The following is a 23559-nucleotide window of genomic DNA, read 5'->3' as shown; positions in this document are numbered from 1 at the left end:
TGTGTGCTGTGGGTGATAAAGTCCTTTGCCTTTGCCTCATGAGGCTCGTGTTCTGCCAAGACTGATTATATTCTTTGCAGTCGAAGATGGAGGAGCTCTATACAGTCAGCAAAAATAAGACTGGGAGCTGACTGTGGCTCAGATCATGAACTCCTTATTGCAAACTTCAGACTTACATTGAAGAAAGTTGGGAAAACCACTAGGTCATTCAGGTATGACCTAAATAAAATTCTTTATGATTAAACAGAGGAAGTGACAAATAGATTCAATGGATTAGATTTGATATCCTGAAGAACTATGGACAGAGGTTTTTTTAACATTGTACAGGAGGCAGTGATCAAAACCATCCCCATGAAAAAGAAATGCAAAAAGGCAAATGATTGTCTGAGGAGGCCTTATAAATAGCTGAGAAGAGAAGAGAATCAAATAGACACGTATAGAAGTAAAGGCAAAGGAGAAATGGAAAGATATATCCATCTGAATGCAGGGTTCCAAAGAATAGCAAGGAGAGATAAGAAAGGCTTCCTAAATGATCAGTGCAAATAAATAGAGGAAAAACAGAATGGGAAAGACCAGAGATCTCTTCAAAAATATTAGAGATCCAAAGGGGACATTTCATGCAAAGATGGGCACAATAAAGGACAGAAATGGTTTAACCTAACAGAAGCAGAAGATATTAAGAAGTGATGGCAAAAATACACAGAGGAACTATGCAAAAAAGATCTTAATGACCCAGGTAACCACGATGGGGTGTTCACTCACCTAGAGCCAGACATCCTGGAGTCTGAAGTCAAGCGGGCCTCAGGAAGAATCACTACGAACAAAGCTAGTGGAGGTGATGGAGTTCCAGTTGAGCTATTTCCAAATTTGGAAAATCTGCTCTCTTACAAGCAGGGAAAAATAATCAGATCCTCCACAGTCCTGATATAGGCCTGTCAATCTACAAATCTGTAGTACCCAAGATGGTCTTAATGTGGTGTCTAGAGAAGCACAGCCAAATAAGAGTTTCATTTTTCATTAATACATGTAATTTTTATTATTACTTGGTAGCCTGAGTGTTGGCCAGGTTCTACTACTTCAAAAATAAAGCATGTCTAATGAATGAATATTTCATTATGTCTAGGTGCTGAGGTGTCTATTTCCATATAGAAATCCTTATAAACATAAAAAAAAAAAAGACCAGCCCATCAAGGAAACAATAGTCTATCCCTTTTCTCACCAAGTTGTATTGAAAAGTTTTGATGATTATGGGTCTATCCTTAAAGAAAACATAAATTAGACTGAGCTAGTTAATAAGATGACGACTTATTTGTCTTGAATTGGTTATACATTTCTTATATCCAAATATCCAATCTGCCATTAACTAAATGTCAAGAGTGCTAGGACCACTCTTAGGCCATAGAAATTTATAAAACACTCTCCTACCCCTGAATACCCTGAAGCTCCTTGAAGTCTCTGAAGCAAAATCATTCTTATCTGAGAGCTGTGTTACAATTTACACACGTTCTAGAGGTTTTGACCCTTATTGTCTAGAGCAAATGACACTTAACTGTTGCATCACATTCCCAGGACAACTGTCCTTACTCCCACCTGATTGTACATACCTTAAGCAGCCTCTTAGAGATCCTAATGTTTCTTATGTTGGACTGATTTTTCTCTTGAGAATCAACCTTTGCAGGGGCAATGCTTTCTATCTTTGGAGATGCCATATACTGACTGGTCATTTCCTAATCTCTGCTGTAAATAGGAGATGGGAGGAGGCCTTGAACTCTTTACATGTGATTAATTTTTATTATGTCATACCAGCCCTGTATTCAACTCTGCTAACTCCCTGACATCTTGAGCTGATGATGTTATCACCTGATGGTTACGGGCAACTGTTCCATGTTTTGAGTTTATATGTGGGTTTGGTCCCTAGCTCCACTGGAGAGAATTTTGTTCTAACAGCTCATATTCCCATGGAGTTTATACAGGCTTTCTCAGCTGGTTGGGGACAGTTAATTAGCACAGTCACCTCAGCTGTGCTGACATTGGTGGATGATATCAGTGTAAAACCAGCAATGTTTTGGAATGATAGGTTGTGTGAACTGATGCCAAAAGAACCCGGCTGCCTTTTCCTCTTCTGTTCAAAATATGTTTAAATTGCAGGTCTTCTTCCAAAGTACTGGCAACACTAGTGATTAAAAAAAAACAACAACACCAAGACTAATATTATAGCAAACCAGAGAGGAGCTATCACTGGTCATTAAACAGAATTTATTTCCAAAGAGAAATATAGAGTTGTATGGGTTTAAAAGCACAGAACAATGCTAGTTTTATCTTGTAATCCAGTTCCACACATGGTGATCTCGCTGAGCACTGTGGCCAGGCAAAGTTGAGGGGCTTCTTGTTACAGTGAGTTTATTAGTTGCAATGGGATCTTGCTCCATTTAATTTGTGCCAGGGGGCTGTTATATGCAAATCACTAACATGGTACACAGCTGGTTACAAAAGAAATATCAGATTAGAAAAGAGAGCTGCCTCCACATTCTTCTAGAAGTATCTCAATGATATCATTTCACCCTATTATTTTTTGGAGACATGTTAAAAATTATCTGCCATGCTCTCTCACTGAAAAAGGAATTTTAAGAAATATTTTAGATGGAATTAAAATCATAATATTTAACATTCTGGATAATTCATGCAAGGTGCTATTGTGAGGAGTTCAACCAAACATCAGCTGTTTCCCTGCTGTAGTTTGGATTGCTTTTCACTGTTTGACTTCGATTTATTGGATAAGGGATTGGCATCTCTGCTAAGGGCACGTGACAAGTGTGCCTTGGCATGGCACAAGGACACTGCTCAGCAGGGGTACTTTCAGGGGAGACATGATGGGCTAAGTGTTTTCTAACAGCATTTTGGGGGACTAATTCTTGTACTTGCAGAAGAAAGATACTCGATCAGCAACATCTAGGACTGATAAGGATGAGGCATAGTGCTGTACCCAATTAAGTGGTCATCTTACAACAGGACTTATATTTTCCTAAGACTTCCAGTCCCAGTTTGGAACTTATGATCATGTTTAAACATGTCTATCAGATTTCTGTGTTCTGGCATAGTTGAAATATCCCGAAGAGGCTTTCCTACACTAGGAGTCTAGAATCATCATTATTTCAGCCTGGGACATGCAAGTACAAGCAGTCCATTCAAGGCTGTCATCCTGCAGTCTGGCACCATCCATGCCTTTGCAGCAACATGGTTTGTTTGGGGAAAATGCTACTTCTGTTCTCACTCGTTTCTCTATATGCCATTAAGAGTGCAAAGCTGTGTTCTGAGCTGAGTGAGCTTCAATGATATATGATTTAAAGAGGCCAAATGATAGACAGCCTTATGTAAATTGATGAAGTTAGGCCACACCCTCCTAACAGACACAAAAATAAACTCAAAATGGCTTAAAGATTTAAACATAAAACAAGGAACCATAGAACTCCTAGAAGAGAATATAAGCAAAACATTTTCTGACCTAAACCATACCAATGTTTTCTTAGCTCAGTCTTCCAAAGCAACAGAAATAAAAACAAAAATAAACAAATGAGATCTATTCAAACTTACAAGCTTTAGCACAGCAAAGGAAACTATAAACAAAATGAAAAGACAACCTATGGAATGGGAGAAGACATCTGCAAACAATGTGACTGACAAAAGCTTACTTTCCAAAATATACAAACAGCTTACACAACTCAACAACAAAAAACAAACAACCCAACTGAAAAATGGCAGAAGACCTAAATAGATCTCTCCAAAGAGAAAATACAAATGGCCAATAGGCACAAGAAAAGATACTTAATATCACTAATTATTCTGTTCAGTTCAGTTCAGTTGCTTAGTCATGTCTGACTCTTTGCGAGCCCATGGACTGTAGCACGTCAGGCTTCCCTGTCCATCACCAGCACCTGGAGCTTGTTCAAACTCATGTCCATTGAGTCGGTGATGTGATCCAAACATCTCATCCTCTGTTGTCCCTTTCTCCTCCTGACTTTAATTTTTTCCAGCATCCGAGTCTTTTTTTCAATCAGTCAGTTCTTTGCATCAGGTGGCCAAAGTATTGGAGTTTCAGCTTCAGCATCAGTCCTTCCAATGAATATTCAGGACTGATTTCCTTTAGGTTTGACTGGTTTGATCTCCTTGTAGTCCAAGGGACTCTCAAGAGTCTTTTCCAACACCACAGCTCAAAAGCATCAATTCTTTGCACGCAGCTTTCTTTACGGTTCAACTCTCATATCCATACATGACTACCAGAAGAACCATAGTTTTGACTATATGGAATTTGTCAGCAAAGTAATGTCTCTGCTTTTTAATATGTGGCTAGGTTTGTGATAGCTTTTCTTCCAAGGAACAACTGTCTGATAATTCCATGGCTGCAGTCACCATCTGCAGTGATTTTGGAGTCCAAGGAAATAAAGTCTGTCACTGTTTTCATTGTTTACCATCCTTTTGCCATGAAGTGATGGGACTGGATGTCATGATCATTGTTTTCTGAATGTTGAATTTTAAGCCAGCTTTTCACTCTCCTCTTTCAGTTTCATCAAGAGGCTCTTTAGTTCTTCACTTTCTGCCATAAGGGTGGTGTCATCTGCATATATGAGGTTATTGATATTTCTCCCAGCAATCTTGATTCCAGCTTGTGCTTCATCCAGCCAGCATTTTGCACGATATACTCTGCATAGAAGTTAAATAAGCAGGGTGACAATATACAGCCTTGATGTACTCCTTTCCCTCTGTGGAACCAGTCCACTCTTTCACGTTGGGTTCTAACTGTTGCTTCTTGACCTGCATACAGATTTCTCAGGAGGATGGTAAGGTGGTCTGATATTCCCATCTCTTTAAGAATTTTGCACAATTTGTTGTGATCCACACAGTCAAAGGTTTTAGCAGTCAATGAAGCAGATGCTTTTCTGGAATTCTCTTGCTTTTTCTATGATCCACCGGTGTTGGCAATTTGATCTCTGGTTCCTCTGCCATTTCTAAATCCAACTTGAACATCTGGAAGTTCTTGGTCCACATACTGTTGAAGCCTAGCTTGGAGAATTTTGAGCATGAGCATTACTTTGCTAGAGATGAGTGCAATTGTGCAGTAGTTTGAACATTCTTTGGCATTGTCTTTCTTTGGGTTTGGAATGAAAACTGACCTTTTCCAGTCCTGTGGCCACTGCTGAGTTTTCCAAATTTGCTGGCATATTGAGAGCCAGCAGTTTCACAGCATCATCTTTTAGGATTTGAAATAGCTCAGCTGGAATTCCATCACCTCCATCTTTGGCTGCAAAGAATATAATCCATCTGATTTCAGTATTGACCATCTGGTGATGTTCATATGTTGTGGAAGAGGGTATTTGTGATGACTAGTGCGTTCTCTTGGCACAACTCTGTTAGCCTTTGCCCTGCTTCATTATGTAGTCCAAGGCCAAACTTGCCTGTCACTCTAGGGATCTCTTGACTTCCTACTTTTGCATTTCAGTTCCCTATGATGAAAAGGACATCTTTTTCTGGTGTTAGAAGGTCTTGTAGGTGATAACAGTACCATTCAACATCAGCTTCTTCAGCATTAGTGACTGGGGCACAGACTTAGATTACTGTGATAATTATTAGAGAAATGCAAATCAAATTATGATGAGGTATCACCTCATAGTGGTCAGAATGGCCATGAACTCTACAAATAACAAATGCTGGAGAGGGTGTGGAGAAAAAGGGACCTTCTTTCACTGTTAGGTGGGACTGTAAGTTGGTATAGCCACTCTGGAAAACAGTATGGAGGTTTCTCAGAAAATTAAAAATCGAATTACCATGACTGTATGCTAAGTTGCTTCAACCATGTCCAACTCTTTGTGACCCCATGGACTGTAGCTGCCAGGCTCCTCTGTCTATGAGTTTTCCCAGGCAAGAATACTGGAGCGGGTTACCTTCCTCCAGGTTATCTTCCCAACCCAGGGATTGAACCCGAGTCTTTTATGTCTCCTGTATTGGCAGGTGGGTTCTTTACCACTAGTTCCACCTGGGAAGCCTAGATTTTTTGTTTATTTTTGGTTGCAACACTGTAGTTTGTGGAATCTTAGTTCCCCAACCAAATATTGAATCCAGGTCTATAGCAGTGAAGATCCAGCTCTTAACCACTGGACCACCAGGGGATTCCCTAGAATTAACATAGGAGCTTCCCTCATTGCTCAGTTGGTAAAGAATCTGCCTGCAATGCAGGAGACGCTGGTTTGATTCCTAGGTTGGGAAGATCTGCTGGAGAAGGGATAGGCTACCCACTCCAGTATTCCTGGTTTCCTTTGTGGCTCAGCTGGTAAAGAATGTGCCTGCAACGTGGGAGACCTGAGCTTGATCCCTAGGTTGGGAAGATCCCCTGGAGAAGGGAAAGGCTACCCACTCCAGTATTCTGGCCTGGAGAATTCAATGGACTACATGGGCCATGGGGTCACAAAGAGTTGGACACGACTGAGCGACTTTCACTTTCCAGCAATCCCACCCCTGGGCATATATATCAGATGAAACTCTAATCCAAAAAGATACATGCACCCCTATGTTCATAATAGCACTATTTACAATAGCCAATATATGGAAACAACCTAAATGTCCATCGACAGATGAATGGATAAAGTAGTATCCACATATACAATGAAATACTGCTCAGCCATAATAAGAATGAAATATTGCCATCTGTGGCAACATGGGTGGACCTAGAGATTGTCATATTACATGAAGTAAGTCAGACAGAGAAAAACAAATATTACATAATATAATTTATATGTAGAAGCTAAAAAATGATAGAAATGAACTTATTTAAAAAATATATTTACAAAAAAAAACCACATAATATTATTATATGTGGAATCTAAAATATGACACAAGCAAGCCTACCTACAAAACAGAAACATATTCATGGACATAAAGAACAGATTTATGGTTGCCAAGGTGAAGGTCATTGTGGGAAGAGAAGGAGTGAGATGTTGGGGTTAGAAGATATAAGCTATTATATAGAGAGTGGCTAAACAGCAAGATGTGACTGTAAAACACAGAGAACTATATATAGTATCCTATGATAAACCATAATGGAAAAGAGTATTAAAAATGTATATATCTGTAAAACTGAGTCACTTTGCTGTACAGCAGAAATTAACAAAACACTGTAAATCAACCATCAGATCAGACCAGTCACTCAGTCATGTCCGACTCTCCGCGACCCCATGAATCGCAGCATGCCAGGCCTCCCTGTCCAACACCAACTCCCGGAGTTCACTGAGACTCACGTCCATAGAGTCAGTGATGCCATCCAGCCATCTCATCCTCTGTCGTCCCCTTCTCCTCCTGCCCCCAATCCCTCCCAGCATCAGAGTCTTTGCCAATGAGTCAACTCTTCACATGAGGTGGCCAAAGTACTGGAGTTTCAGCTTTAGCATCATTCCTTCCAAAGAAATCCCAGGGCTGATCTCCTTCAGAATGGACTGGTTGGATCTCCTTGCAGTCCAAGGGACTCTCAAGAGTCTTCTCCAACACCACAGTTCAAAAGCATCAATTCTTTGGCGCTCAGCCTTCTTCACAGTCCAACTCTCACATCCATACACGATCACTGGAAAAACCATAGCCTTGACTAGACGGACCTTTGTTGGCAAAGTAATGTCTCTGCTTTTGAATATGCTATCTAGGTTGGTCATAACTTTCCTTCCAAGGAGCAAGCGTCTTTTAATTTCATGGCTGCAGTCACCATCTGTAGTGATTTTGGAGCCACCAAAAATAAAGTCTGACACTGTTTCCACTGTTTCCCCATCTATTTGCCATGAAGTGATGGGACCGGATGCCATGATCTTCGTTTTCTGAATGTTGAGCTTTAAGCCAACTTTTTCACTCTCCACTTTCACTTTCATCAAGAGGCTTTTGAGTTCCTCTTCACTTTCTGCCATAAGGGTGGTATCATCTGCATATCTGAGGTTATTGATATTTCTCCCGGCAATCTTGATTCTAGCTTGTGTTTCTTCCAGTCCAGCGTTTCTCATGATGTACTCTGCATAGAAGTTAAATAAACAGGCTGACAATATACAGCCTTGACGAACTCCTTTTCCTATTTGGAACCAGTCTGTTGTTCCATGTCCAGTTCTAACTGTTGCTTCCTGACCTGCATACAAATTTCTCAAGAGGCAGATCAGGTGGTCTGGTATTCCCATCTCTTTCAGAATTTCCCACAGTTTATTGTGATCCACACAGTCAAAGGCTTTGGCATAGTCAATAAAGCAGAAATAGGTGTTTTTCTGGAACTCTCTTGCTTTTTCTATGATCCAGCACATGTTGGCAATTTGATCTCTGGTTCCTCTGCCTTTTCTAAAACCAGCTTGAACATCAGGAAGTTCACAGTTCACGTATTGCTGAAGCCTGGCTTGGAGAATTTTGAGCATTACTTTACTAGCGTGTGAGATGAGTGCAATTGTGCGGTAGTTTGAGCATTCTTTGGCATTGCCTTTCTTTGGGATTGGAATGAAAACTGACCTTTTCCAGTCCTGTGGCCACTGCTGAGTCTTCCAAATTTGCTGGCATATTGAGTGCAGCACTTTCACAGCATCAGCTTTCAGGATTTGAAAGAGCTCAACTGGAATTCTATCACCTCCACTAGCTTTGTTTGTAGTGATGCTTTCTAAGGCCCACTTGACTTCACATTCCAGGATGTCTGGCTCTAGGTCAGTGATCATACCATCGTGGTTATCTGGGTCGTGAAGATCTTTTTTGTACAAATCAACTATACTTCAATTAAAAAAAATAATAAAGAGGCCAACTAAGAAGGTATGTCATGTATATAGCACGGGCAAGAGAAGCAGGAAGAGACCTGAGAAATAGGTGTATGTATAGGTCAATTTACATTTTCCAGGCCAAACAGAAATTTTGCAGTCAATAAGCTATGGAAACTATAAAACTATTTTAAATAATGCCTCATATTCTGCAAACTTTTACACATCTCACTGCTCAGTCATCTGTAGTGCACAGAATTCCCAAAATTTTTATAATTTCTCTTTCAAGGTATGCATTCATTTTTACTTCATGGATAGTTTAATGCCCAATAAATTATTTAAAATTAGAAACTAACAACATATGCAGATAGTCTTAACAACCAGAATTCTGATCTGCTTTTTAAAAGAATTCCAACATATCTCAATTGAATATTTCCTGTGTTCTAGACACAGGCTTGATGTGTGGTCATATGAAACCTCTACTAGAAAAAGGTCTGGGTATCTGTGAACAGATAGAGCACCTCATTATCTATCTGCATATTAGATGTTAACTCTTTTGTGGAGAAGGAATTTCCCCAAACCCTTGTGACATACTTTCTCCTGTATCAGTATGGTAACAGGTTCAGTGAAAAATGATTCAGACACACTCTGTGATCTCACAGATTTTTTTATTCTGTTTTTCCTAAAACAACAATGATGTTGCAACAATGACAAGGTTGGTGATTCAAAGCTTGCCAAAAATGCTCTTATTAACTAAGCAGATGAAGCAAACAGCGCAACTTTGAACATACTAGATTTCTTTAGTATAAGTTTCCCTTTGTCAAGCAAACATCTGTGGAAACTCTGCTTTTGTTTCCTGGCATTTAAGCATCATTGTGAGTCACGGTTTTCAAGACCTGACTTCAAAAAAAAAAGCTCAAGTTAGTGGCTCAAAAGTGGCATACACATGACCAAGTCAAAGGCTATTCCACATTTTTAATGTCCACTTAAAGGGAAACGTTGGCTGACTTCTTATTGAAACTTGCCTTTGAGTGAAATTTAAATTGACATGATTGGACAAATTTTGGATTGATTTCAATTATATTTAGGAAGCAACCACAAATATTTGCATGAAAAAGGAAAAGTGGGCTGTGCAAAATAGAAAAGCAATTTTTATGCAAATTTGTATTTTGCCTTGGTGAAGGAAAGTCAGGACCAATGCACAGTTTGATAGCTAGGCTTATGTGCCTTTTAGAAGAGGATTCATATTTTTATCAAATTCCCAAATAAGCCCATGTCCCAAAGAAAGTTTAAATATTGCTGCAGTAAATTGTGGACCTTGGGGAAGTATTTTGTTTAAAGAAATACATGTTCTCATATAGTTTGCTTTGAGAAGTGGCTGTTCAACAGATGTTGACTGACTGAGACCACCGCTGCCTAGGAGCAATTAACGCTTTGTGCTTCAGTTCAGCTCAGTTCAGCCAGTCGGTCATGTCCGACTCTTTGTGACCGCATGGACTGCAGCATGCCAGACCTCTCTATCCATCACCAGCTCCCAAAGTTTACTCAAACTCTTGTCTACTAAGTCAGTGATGCCATCTAACCATCTCATCCTCTGTTGTCCCCTTCTCCTGCCTTCAATCTTTCCCAGCATCAGGGTCTTTTCAAATGAGCCAGTTCTTCACATCAGGTGGCCAAAGTATTGGAGTTTCAGCTTCAGCATCAGTGCCTCCAATGAATATTCAGGACTGACTTCCTTTACGATGGACTGGTTGGATCTCCTTGCAGCCCAATGGACTCTCAAGAGTCTTCTCCAACACCACAGTTCTAAAGCATCAGTTCTTGGCCCTTAGCTTTCTTTATAGCCCAACTCTCATATCCATACATGACTACTGGAAAAACCATAGCTTTGACTATACGGAACTTTGTTGGTAAAGTAATGTCTCTGCTTTTTAATATGCTGCCTAGGTGGGTCATAACTTTTCTTCAAAGGAGCAAGCTTTTAATTTCATGGCTGCAGTCACCATCTGCAGTGATTTTGGAGCCCTCAAAAATAAAGTCTGTCACTGTTTCCCCATCTATTTGCCATGAAGTGATGGGACCAGATGCCACAATCTTAGTTTTGAGCTTAGAGAATGTATATCCTCTCAGGAACCCAGACTGTTCTACAGTGTGACAGGTAATCTGGCCTCAAAGCACAGTGGCATTCCTGGATAAAGGCTGGAATAAGAGGAGAGGCTTAACTAGTTCATTATGAAACCTATGAATACAACTCACACCACTGTGAATATTGTAGATGTGTCTCCCAGTACTGCAAAAATCTTGCTTCATAATTATTTTGTGTTTTTTTCATTTATTTATTTGATGAGATGAAGAATCATATGCAAGGACTATGCTGTTGCATAAAACTACCAATTGTGTAAGGATCCAAGAAGCACTGCTGGGGATGAGGATGGGGAATAAAGATCCTAGTACTGGTTTCCACCTTCCACATTCCTATCTCACCCACTCTCTATGCTCTCTTTCTCTCCTTCTTGAACTGTGTCCACAGTACCCCCGCAGCCCACCCCCATTTTCTTCTTCTCCCCTGTCCCTGGCTAGGCTCCCTTTCTCCCTTAGCTCTCAGCCTCAAATTACAGGAAAGCTATAGCTCTGTAAATGGCCTGAGGGAGGGACAGGATCACATTTCATTCGCCTGGAAATTTAGAATTACAAATTAATCTACAAGAAACAATTGCAGGAGCAACTTAAAACTGATGTGGACAAGGCTGAGCAGAGCTGAGGGTGGGGGTGGGGCATGCAGGGCAGCTATTGTGCTTTCTTCCACAGCCTCATGCAGAACATGCTAGCTTCCTACAAGGGTTAATCGAGGTAACTGAAAATGTTTATAGCATTATGTCTGTAATACAGCTACATTCATTTTTGACTTGATGAAATTATCAGCTATTTAACAGCCTTTTAGGGTGTTTTGACTGCAACATTTTCATTTATACTTCAATGCACAAATGCCAAATGTAGGAGCCCTGTTTGCTGGTGGGGTTGGGGTAGTAAAAAGGAGCTTTAGGAGCTTAGACAAGGCGATATATATATACAAGACGTGCTCTCATAAAATGTTCATTTTGATGCCTTAGAAATTGCTACAGCATTTAAATTAATTTCTTTCTGTTTCTCTCTTCACTTAGCATTTGCTAAAAATATTTGGTCATCACAAAAGACCTCAGAACCACAGTATTTTACATCGGCAGTGAAGAGTTGCCAGTACTGGCTAACGAGCGTTTTTATACACTTCTGATTTATTCTGGGTTTTTTTTTTTTAAATATGGTAGGTCAGCAACATTTCAAGAAATGATATAAAGTAGTGTTTTTATATTGAAAAGGTTTTATCAGTTTTGAGAACCTTTGAAATTAGGAGTCTTAGTTTTCTCTCATCGTTTTCTAAGTTCTTTTTGGAGGGTAGAGCCAGCTCTCAGTATGGTTATTTATAAATTGTATATAATCCAACTTCATTATGCAGGCAATATATTAGGCAACTTTTATATTATTTTTCAGTCATAGTATATTATTACCATAATTATTCTTGGTGGTTATTAGCCTTTGTTGATTGCTCTCTTATTCCATTATTACTCAGTTCAATACATATGTGGCTATGTAGAACCTGAGTGGAGAAATACTGACGAAGTAGAGTGGCTCAGATGGTAAAGTATCTGTCTGCAGTGCGGGAGACCCGGGTTCAATCCCTAGGTTGGGAAGATCCTCTGGAGAAGGAAATGGCAGCCCTCTCCAGTACTCTTGCCTGGAAAATCCCATGGATGGAGGAGCCTGGTAGGCTCCATAGGGTCGCAAAGAGTCAGACACAACTGAGTGACTTCATTTTCACTTTCTCACAATAGAAGAACTAGGGAAGACTTTTGGCATTGCCCTGGGACTGAAGGAACAGGTAGGATGTCAGTGGGTAGGGAGGAGGGAAGAATATTCTAATCACAGCAAGAGCAAACTCATGGTAAAAAGTAAAATGTGTGTAGGATATTGTGAAGAGTTGTGGGGAGCTCTTGGGAGCCTAAGACACAAAGTAGATGAGTGGTGTCCTGAGGAGAAGATTGAAAAGCCTACTAGAAAGGTGTATTAAGAATGGGCTATGAAAGTCCTGGAATGGGGTGATGAGAAGCTTGAGACTTTTTACTCTGTGTGTGTGTATGTGTGTATGCATGCACGCACACGTGCACACACACACATATGTGCTCAGCGATGTCTTGCTAGCTAACGGAAAGTCATCGAGCACAGTGGAACAGTGGTTATCAGAGCATATTGTTTTAAGCAACTCAAAACCCCCACTCTAGAAATATGAGAAAATGGAATTAGAAGGGATAGAAGGTCTATGAATCAAGGCTAATTGGAAGTGGTCAAACAAGAGATTGGTAGAGTAAGTGTCAACATTCTAGGAATCAGCAAACTGAAATGGACTGGAATGGGTGAATTTAACTCAGATGACCATTATATCTACTACTGCGGGCAGGAATCCCTCAGAAGAAATGGAGGGATTTCATGGTCGACAAAAGAGTCCGAAATGCAGTACTTGGATGCAATCTCAAAAATGACAGAATGATCTGTGTTTGTTTCCAAGGCAAACCATTCAATATCACAGTAATCCAAGTCTATGCCCCAACCAGTAACGCTGAAGAAGCTGAAGTTGAACAGTTCTATGAAGACCTACAAGATCTTTTAGAACTAACACCCCAAAAAGATGTCCTTTTCATTATAGGGGACTGGAATGCAAAAGTAGGGAGTCAAGAAACACCTGGAGTAACTGGCAAATTTGGCCTTGGTATACGGAATGAAGCAGGGCAAAGACTAATAGAGTTTTGCCAAGAAAATGCACTGATCATAACAAACACCCTCTTCCAACAACACAAGAGAAGACTCTATACATGGACATCACCAGATGGTCAACACTGAAATAGATGGATTATATTCTTTGCAGCCAAAGATGGAGAAGCTCTATACAGTCAGCAAAAACAAGAGCAAGAGCTGACTGTGGCTCAGACCATGAACTTCTTATTGCCAAATTCAGACTTAAATTGAAGAAAGTAGGGAAAACCACCAGACCATTCAGGTATGACCTAAATCAAATCCCTTATGATTATACAGTGGAAGTGAGAAATAGCTTTAAGGGCCTAGATCTGATAGATAGAGTGCCTGATGAACTATGGACTGAGGTTCGTGACATTGTACAGGAGAGAGGGATCAAGACCATCCCCATGGAAAAGAAATGCAAAAAAACAAAATGGCTGTCTGGGGAGGCCTTGCAAATAGCTGTGTAAAGAAGAGAGGCAAAAAGCAAAGGAGAAAAGGAAAGATATAAACATCTGAATGCAGAGTTCCAAAGAATAGCAAGAAGAGATAAGAAAGCCTTCTTCAGCGATAAGTGCAAAGAAACAGAGGAAAACAACAGAATGGGAAAGACTAGAGATCTCTTCAAGAAAATCAGAGATACCAAAGGAACATTTCATGCAAAGATGGGCTCAATAAAGGACAGAAATGGTATGGACCTAACAGAAGCAGAAGATATTAAGAGGTGGCAAGAATACACAGAAGAACTGTACAAAAAAGATCTTCATGACCCAGATAATCACGATGGTGTGATCACTGACCTAAAGCCAGACATCCTGGAATGTGAAGTCAAGTGGGCCTTAGAAAGCATCACTACGAACAAAGCTAGTGGAGGTGATAGAGTTCCAGTTGATCTCCTTCAAATCCTGAAAGATGATGCTGTGAAAGTGCTGCACTCAATATGCCAGCAAATTTGGAAGACTCAGCAGTGGCACAGGACTGGAAAAGGTCAGTTTTCATTCCAATCCCAAAGAAAGGCAATGCCAAAGAATGCTCAAACTACCGCACAATTGCACTCATCTCACACGCTAGTAAAGTAATGCTCAAAATTCTCCAAGCCAGGCTTCAGCAATATGTGAACCGTGAACTTCCAGATGTTCAAGCTGGTTTTAGGAAAGGCAGAGGAACCAGAGATCAAATTGCCAACATGTGCTGGATCATAGAAAAAGCAAGAGAGTTCCAGAAAAACATCTATTTCTATTTCTGCCTTATTGACTATGCCAAAGCCTTTGACTGTGTGGATCACAATAAACTGTGGAAAATTCTGAAAGAGATGGGAATACCAGACCACCTGATCTGCCTCTTGAGAAATTTGTATGCAGGTCAGGAAGCAACAGTTAGAACTGGACATGGAACAACAGACTGGTTCCAAATAGGAAAAGGAGTACCTCAAGGCTGTATATTGTCACCCTGTTTATTTAACTTCTATACAGAGTACATCATGAGAAACGCTGGACTGGAAGAAACACAAGCTAGAATCAAGATTGCCGGGAGAAATATCAATAACCTCAGATATGCAGATGACACCACCCTTATGGCAGAAAGTGAAGAGGAACTCAAAAGCCTCTTGATGAAAGTGAAAGTGGAGAGTGAAAAAGTTGGCTTAAAGCTCAACATTCAGAAAATGAAGATCATGGCATCCGGTCCCATTACTTCATGGCAAATAGATGGGGAAACAGTGGAAACAGTGTCAGACTTTATTTTTCTGGGCTCCAAAATCACTGCAGATGGTGACTGCAGCCATGAAATTAAAAGACGCTTGCTCCTTGGAAGGAAAGTTATGACCAACCTAGATAGCATATTCAAAAGCAGAGATATTACTTTGCCAACAAAGGTCCATCTAGTCAAGGCTATGGTTTTTCCAGTGATCGTGTATGGATGTGAGAGTTGGACTGTGAAGAAGGCTGAGCGCTGAAGAATTGATGCTTTTGAACCATGGTGTTGGAGAAGACTCTTGAGAGTCCCTTGGACTGCAAGGAGATCCAACCAGTCCATTCTGAAGGAGATCAGCCCTGGGATTTCTTTGGAGGGAATGATGCTGAAGCTGAAACTCCAGTACTTTGGCCACCTCATGCGAAGAGTTGACTCACTGGAAAAGACTCTGATGCTGGGAGGGATTTGGGGGCAGGAAGAGAGGGGGACGACAGAGGATGAGATGGCTGGATGGCATCACCAACTCGATGGACGTGAGTCTCAGTGAACTCTGGGATTTGGTAATGGGCAGGGAGGCCTGGCGTGCTGCGATTCATGGGGTCGCAAAGAGTCGGACATGACTGAGCGACTGATCTGATCTGATCTGATCTGAGAAGAGTTAGACAAATATGCTTTAGCAAATATTCTCCAACTTATTTGATAAGACCAAAGAATACCTACAAAAGAGGAAGCAGAATGTCTTATGACAATGATTATAAAACTTCTAATCCTTTGGTTTTAAATTTATTTTTATGCTGTAAGCACATGAACATCCTCATATCTCTTTCTGTCTCTCTCTTCCCTTTTCTACCCTGTCCCTTTTTAGAACCCATTTTCAATTTTCTTAGACTCAAAGATGTTCTTATTTGACTGGATATATAATAACACAATATAGGCTAAATTCATCATTACCAAACATCTATTTTTAATTCTGTTTAGTTCTGTAGCTCTATGGTTGCAATCTCATCTACTTGAAGGTGAGAACAATTCTGTTCACCATATTTTAAGAAGCACTGATCTCGACAGATGGAACACTGACCCTTTCATGTAACCTATATTATTATGCACCTCTGATAGGAAATTAATAGCACTAATCTTATTTTCTAATGTAACTGGCATCTTTTGGGACTCATTAGCTAACTAGCTGCTTTAGTGACTGAAGTTTACCAAAGAGTACAGAGATTTTACCTTTAAGTTCACAGTTGTGTTTCAAAATAGAAGGAAGGTGTTTGCTTAACTGGCTAGCTCATCTTCAGTCTCAGATATATCTTTCATCCCAAAATATTCTTGCTTTTCTTGCATTGCTATTTGTCTGATGATGAATTCCTTGCTAGACACTTTCTTTCCATGGACAACTAACCAATATATTTAATCTCTTCTTCCAAGAAAGAACATAAAACATAACATGACTTTTATACAGTATTTTTTATTTATAAAATTGACTTTTGCTTGAATGGACAGTTTTTCTCTTTGTATTTGATGCATACACCCAGGAACACAATCAGAAGATTTCTATTGATTGTTCTGAAGCAATTTAGTTCTGGTCATGGTTGTACTGGATTTGCAATTATACTGAGGAGAGGTATTATTGACTAGGCCTGGTGATTACCACACTGACATCAGATTCAGCCAGAGGTGAAACTAACCTACATCTCCATGTTGGTGTTCCTCTTATAAAAGATCTGCACTGATTCATCTAAACCACAGAAGAACAACACATGATGCTATGTTTTAGTCACAGCAATTTATTTCTGTATGCAGTTCATTTACTTTTGAGTATAAGCAACTTAAGGTACTGACTTAGGAAAGATATATATTGAGGAAGAAAGATATACATTGAGGAGGTTAATTATTGACCCACGACACATGGCTTTTGTCTAGCAAACAAATAGGTCTCCTTTTGTATTAAAACAATGGTTTCCAGACAGGTCTTATTAATAGATGGATTACTCTTGCATATGTTTACTCAGATTGAATGTGGTCTATTAAATAGTAAATCCATTTTTAATGTAAATTTGAATTTCTTGGTTTACGTAAAGTAAATATATATGTAAGCCTGGTAGCAATAACAGTGTGTTCATTCTTAGAAAACAGGGATGTTTTATACATACTAAACTCAGGTGTAAGTGTAGTTTTTGGTGAAAATTCAACGGAACATGTATGTAAATAAAAGTTACCTGGAACAAATATTTTCTTAAAATATCAAGCCTGATTATGCTGAAAAATGCACTAATGTACAATCCATTGGTCCATCTGCAGAGAAGGTTGGCTTAACTAGAGACAGCAGTGTATGCATAGAGAGATTAGGAAATGAAAAATATATTGTTCATGCTTGGTATATGATTAACAAAAATGTGCAAGTAATTTGCTGAAAATAATTCCCAAATAGACATATTATGCTTTTTCATCTTCTACAATATGCTTACTTTTGTTTCGTGATTGAAATGAAAATGACCCGAGTAAACCATAAGGATATTTTAAATAAGACTCTCACATCTAGAACACAAAGATATTCTTTACCAACAATTGATGCAATATATCCTCAGGTTTTATTTGTTCTAAAAAAACAAATAATGATTATCATAATTCGAAAGTTTGACAGAGAAGCATTGTCAACCACGTCTGCCTACAGAAAAAAATTCATTTATTTGCAAATACAGACAAATTTGTTTTGTTCACTTTTTGTAAACTCAAGTACTTTCAACTTAGACTGAAAGACTTATGCTTTTTCATTGTTTTATGAAGTATAGTTATTCTAATATCAATGTAATACTCTTAAATGGGTTGTGTTTATATCTTTCTGGACAGAATTGACCTTACTGTAGAGTTTAGATAGTATAATTCTTCAACGGGAGATCCATCTAATATCTGAGAAATTCTTCACAGAACTAGAAGATTTTGACCACATGATATTTCTGATTTAATCTACCCAGCCACAAAAGCATTGGTTTAGAAATAGGCTTATTATGGAAGAAGTAGATCCACCCTCTCAATCTGTCAGTCTCTTACATCAGCTAGCCTGTTGAGAAATTTGCATTTGACACCTTTTGAGTTGACCAATATTTTAGAATCCTAGCTTTGAGGAGCTGGACCAGTTAATAAGAGATAAAGCAGGTTTCAATTATTTCAATATGGTCCCGTTGACATAGGGAAGAGAAATACTCAGTTCTGTGGTCAGAGGATACACAGAAATCTCTCCACAGTCATCTTGTGAAGAGTGCCTTTGGTCTCTCAGGGTGCCTTATAATAGAGTACAGATGGTCCCATACAGACCCATTACCACCACTCAGAAAAACCCTGTTAATCAGGTGAGACATCAAAAGCATCAGCCCAACATCCAGGAGGAGAGCTGGCAGGAGCAGACAGTGCCGCTGATTCTCGCTTGCTAGGGTGAGATCCAGAAGGGAGGCTTTCTCTACTGACAGGCAGAGAACACTGAAGCTTGAGTAACTTGGGTGAGCAAAAGTTTTATCTGAAGTATTCAAAAAATATGGGCAAAAGCAAATGTTTGGTTTAAATTAAGTGCCTAAGAGGCTCAGTCCCATGTCTTGTTTTTGTTGATAGGGTTGGGATGGTCAACTCAGAAAGAAGGGAACAAGTACATCCTATTTGAGACTCTTTTTACAATATTTGCAGAGATTTACTACGATTTCCAAAGGTCATGTAGGGAGCTATTAGATATAGGATATATAATCTCTCAAACTGTACTCTAAACTTCTGTCATTTAGGGATTATCGTATTTCTTATCCATTCTGCACCATGTTTTTTAACCCATTTCTCATGCATTCTACAGAACACATAGGGGCCAATCTAGGAATGAATGTGAAATGTAATTATTGAACAGCCTTCTTTACTAATGCTATCTTCTTTTGCTACAGAATATGTTAATTACTTCTTGTCTGCACAAAAAATGCTGTTTTTTTTCTTTTCTGTTATATAGAATTGCCAGTTAAAAACAAGTTTGAAAGGAGTCAAAACACTAAAGTAAATTTAAAAAAGAGCCAACAAGAGACGTTGAGTAATTTTGAAAGAAACCATAAAGTTGAAATGAAATAACAATGGAAAATGGGACAAATAATCCATTTCTTCACCAATAAATGTAGATGCCTTTGACATGGTCAAAATAAATCACATCGATGACAGTGATATACATAATTATCTCAGCATTTTGATTTTTATTTCAATGATATCTCAGTGAATCATACTGTCTTGGGGCAGCTCAATGCCTTATGACATTTTCCTGACCATATAAAACTTTAAGCTTTACCTAGCAGCCAGAGAGCAAAGAGAAATGCAAAGGCACAGATTGAACACTGAAAGTAAAAACTACCTCTAGGAAAATACTGTACCTTTTTGAGTATAATATAGACGTACAGACAGAAAAATGCAAGGCACACTGTCTCTCTAAACACACACACAAGTGTACATATATATTCACATACACATACATACACACATATATGTGTGTGTATATACGGTGTGTGTTAGTCATTCAGTCATGTCCAACTCTTTGCGATCCCATGGACTGTAGCCTGCCAGACTCTCTATCCATGGAATTCTCCAGGTAAGAATACTGGAGTGGGTAGTCATCTCTTCTCCAGGTGATCTTCCTGACCCAGGGATCAAACCCAAGTCTCCTGCATTACAGGCAAATTCTTTGCTATCTGAGCCACGAGGGAAGCCCATATATGTATATGTGAAGTGAAAGTCACTTAGTCATGTCAGACTCTTTGCGACCTCATGGACTATAGAGTCCATGGAATTCTCCAGACCAGAATACTGGAGTGGGTAGCCTTTCCCTTTTCCAGGGGATCTTACCAACCCAGGGATCGAACTCAGGTCCCCTGCATTGTAGGCAGATGTTTTTTTACCAGCTGAGCCACAAGGGAAGCCCATATATGTGTATGCTGCTGCTGCAGCTGCTAAATCGCTTCAGTCGTGTCCGACTCTGTGCGACCCCGTAGATGGCAGCCCACCAGGCTCCACTGTCCCTGGGATTCTCCAGGCAAGAACACTAGAGTGGGTTGCCATTTTCTTCTCCAATGCATGAAAGTGAAAAGTCAAAGTGAAGTCGCTCAGTCGTGAACGACTCTTAGCGACCCCATGGACTGCAGCCCACCAGGCTCCTCTGTCCATGGGATTTGCCAGGCAAGAGTACTGGAGTGGGGTGCCATTGCCTTCTCCATATATGTGTATATGTCTGTATAAATAAAGATGTCATACTTTTAATTTAAAATATATAACTTAATGACTTTATGAAAGTCAGTATCACACACTAATCTGGTTTTGCCACAGTTTTAGAGAATGATAACTCTTACATATGCATAATTGATTTAGAATGTTTAATACAGTGTTATATGAGATTGAACCAGATGGGCCTTTTCTTTATAAATTAGGTCCTTGGAAAATCTGAATACTTTTTGGAGAGACTCCTGAATATTCCCTCCAACACATCTGCACATCCCCATCGTGTGCACGGGGAGGGGCAGGTGACACCCAGACAGCAGTACGGCCGTGTCTCCTTGCCTTGTTTGCACAATGGCCACCACCATCTTCTGCTGTCCCTGCTTTGCCAAAGTTAGTGACTGAAATCAAAACGGGTGGGCCTGAGGAATGCTGAACCGAACTGTTGCTCATGTCATTAAAAACTCAGCTAGGCAGAAAGCTAGGAATGGAACAGTTGACAAAGATAAAGCTGAGAGCTCTGTGGCTTATCCTTAATTAGGTGTTGGCATTGGTTCCTGTCAAACAAGGGGGAGAGTGTGTGTTGCAGACACTGACGCATACAGACAGTGCTAGTCACAGTTGGAGAGAACACGGGGTGCATTCAAGCTGGCACTGAAAGGGATTTAGATAAGTACTTGAGGGAACAAAAATCGAAAAAGGAGGATGATAGCAATGGAAGCTTTAGATGAATTGCAACTGAGTGCACCTTTATTACAGCTTATCAGTCTCCAGACAGCTACAAACCAACCTTCCTAGTGCATTTCTCTTCGTGTTCTCCTGGATTAAAGGTCAAAGTAACTCAAATTTATATATTCTGTCGCCCTGTCTCAGTCTCTCCCTTTGCTCACCTATAGGTGCCACACATCTCAGGGATTGGGGATCCCTGGCATGAAGCTTCTAAAGGGCCTCTTCTCATTGGAAAGTTTCCATTGATTTAAAATAATTATATATGGGAAGAGGTTGCAAATAATGCAATATTAAAAGGTCACAAAAATCCTACTGGCATAAATACATGCATGGCAATGGGCCAGCTCTAATCGCTCTTGTCCATAACTGCAGTTCTATCTTGCATCCATCTGATATATTCAAATAGCTAATATTCTGGTTTATTAGAACACTGTCTATATGTATTCTCAACATACACAAAAGCTGTGTGTTTTCATAATATGTATAAGCACTTCAGACGGTAAGCTGTGCACATTGCAGCTAGCAGATGGTAGCTCTTATCACAGATAAAAGCACATATATATGTTTCTGTAACGACACCCTCAGAGAGAACGGATAAGAGAAGAATCCTCTCCACATCACAGCTTACATTACCCATCTACTTAGCCAGCAAACAGCATATGTTTTACTGCTGTGGAAAGGCAGTGCTTGAGAGGAAAATATGATAAAAATAAACTCAGAAATAACCTTATGGATAAATACAAAAACGTGCTAATTGGAAGTTAGGTGTGCATGTAGAAGTTAGGTAGGGCAGAATTTACCATGTTCCAAAAGTGAGACAAAAAAAGTACATCATGGAATTGATTGCCAGATAAAATGTAGGATGTCCGGTTAATTCAAATGTCATATGAACAATGCATAAACATTTAGTGTAAGTATATCCCAAATATTGCTTGCCTCATCACTCATGGAAAATTTGAGAGACACTTAGGCTAAATATCATGAATTCTATCTGAATACTTATTTGACACCTGTCTACCTAAAATTCAAATTTAAATGGGTGCCTTATATTTTTATTTGCTAAATCTGACCACTACAGTCTTACTCTGCTGTTATTAAGGTTTTTAACCAATGCTCCCAGGGTTCCAGGCAAAGGTAAACCTTCAAAAAGCATGTCAATTCTGAAAAAATATGATTGCAGGCTCTTTCTGTGCACACAAAACCAGCAGGAGTCTTGAATGTTTATCTGAAAGATGCAGTCACTAAAAGCTAGTGTGTATAATTTAGGACATATATCTCTCCACCCTTCTATCCTCACCCCATAGAGTTTTAGATCCTGGTTTGGAACTATCTGCATAATTGTTTCACTTTGGCTCTATAACACAGCTCTTTTTCATTTATGAATTTGGTTTATTATTTCAGACTAAGATCTATTTGCACTCATAAAAAAAGGAGACAGACTTTAAACACTCCACATGTACACATTTGTGTTCTTAGGCTGAGATCGGCATTCAAACTGGAAGGTTAAATGGAGTTCAGATAATTTCTTTTTTTATCCTTTGCTCTGGCTTTTGTCTCCTGTCTTTCAGCAAAACTGAATAAAGATGTCTCCATTTTACACCAAAAGATTCAATTACTTCTCGAATACTGGGTAAACATCTGCAGATGAACGATCTTAACAAATGTAGTTTGATTCCACACAAACTTATGTGACACTTTTGTTTTCTCTCTTCAAGAGCAGAGAATAGATTCAAGCCTGCTTTTCTGAGACTAAGCCTCCATGCCACGAGCACTGAATTTTTGGCAGGCAGCCAACCAATCTCTGTAGCCCAATGAAACTCTGATTCCATCTGCTCCAGCAGCGCAGTATATTCCACTTCAGGTCAAAAGCAGGGAGCCCGCAGTATTAACATTACACTAATCTGTAAAGACATTTTCACTGGGCTAGATAGGCTAATGTTACACAGGCTTTCAAAGCTTCAAGAGCAACAGTAATTGTCAGGGGGAAACTCAGTGGGCAGTAGATTCTTGCTGAGAATATTCCAAGATGAGGCTAGATGAATGGTTCTAAAGAATGAAGGGAGAAAAATACCTCTTAAAAAAGGCAAGTCACTATCTTGTTAAGCAGGTGTTTTAAACACAACATTAAACCATATATTTAGCAATGCAAACTCTATCATTCTATTTTTCCTGTTTATTCCTGGGTCCCAAAACTAACGTACACACAATTACACACACACACACACACACACAGAGCCTTGGAAGCCTACTAAATAATTGATGAAGACTACAATCTCCATTAAAAACCTAGATGGAAATAGATTGCTCTAAGCATAACCTTGGTGTTATGAAATCA

Source organism: Bubalus kerabau, chromosome 1, assembly GCF_029407905.1.
Source record: "Bubalus kerabau isolate K-KA32 ecotype Philippines breed swamp buffalo chromosome 1, PCC_UOA_SB_1v2, whole genome shotgun sequence".
Classification (NCBI taxonomy): domain Eukaryota; kingdom Metazoa; phylum Chordata; class Mammalia; order Artiodactyla; family Bovidae; genus Bubalus; species Bubalus kerabau.
The sequence above is the reverse complement of the archived record's forward strand: the minus strand, read 5'-3'. Positions refer to the sequence as shown.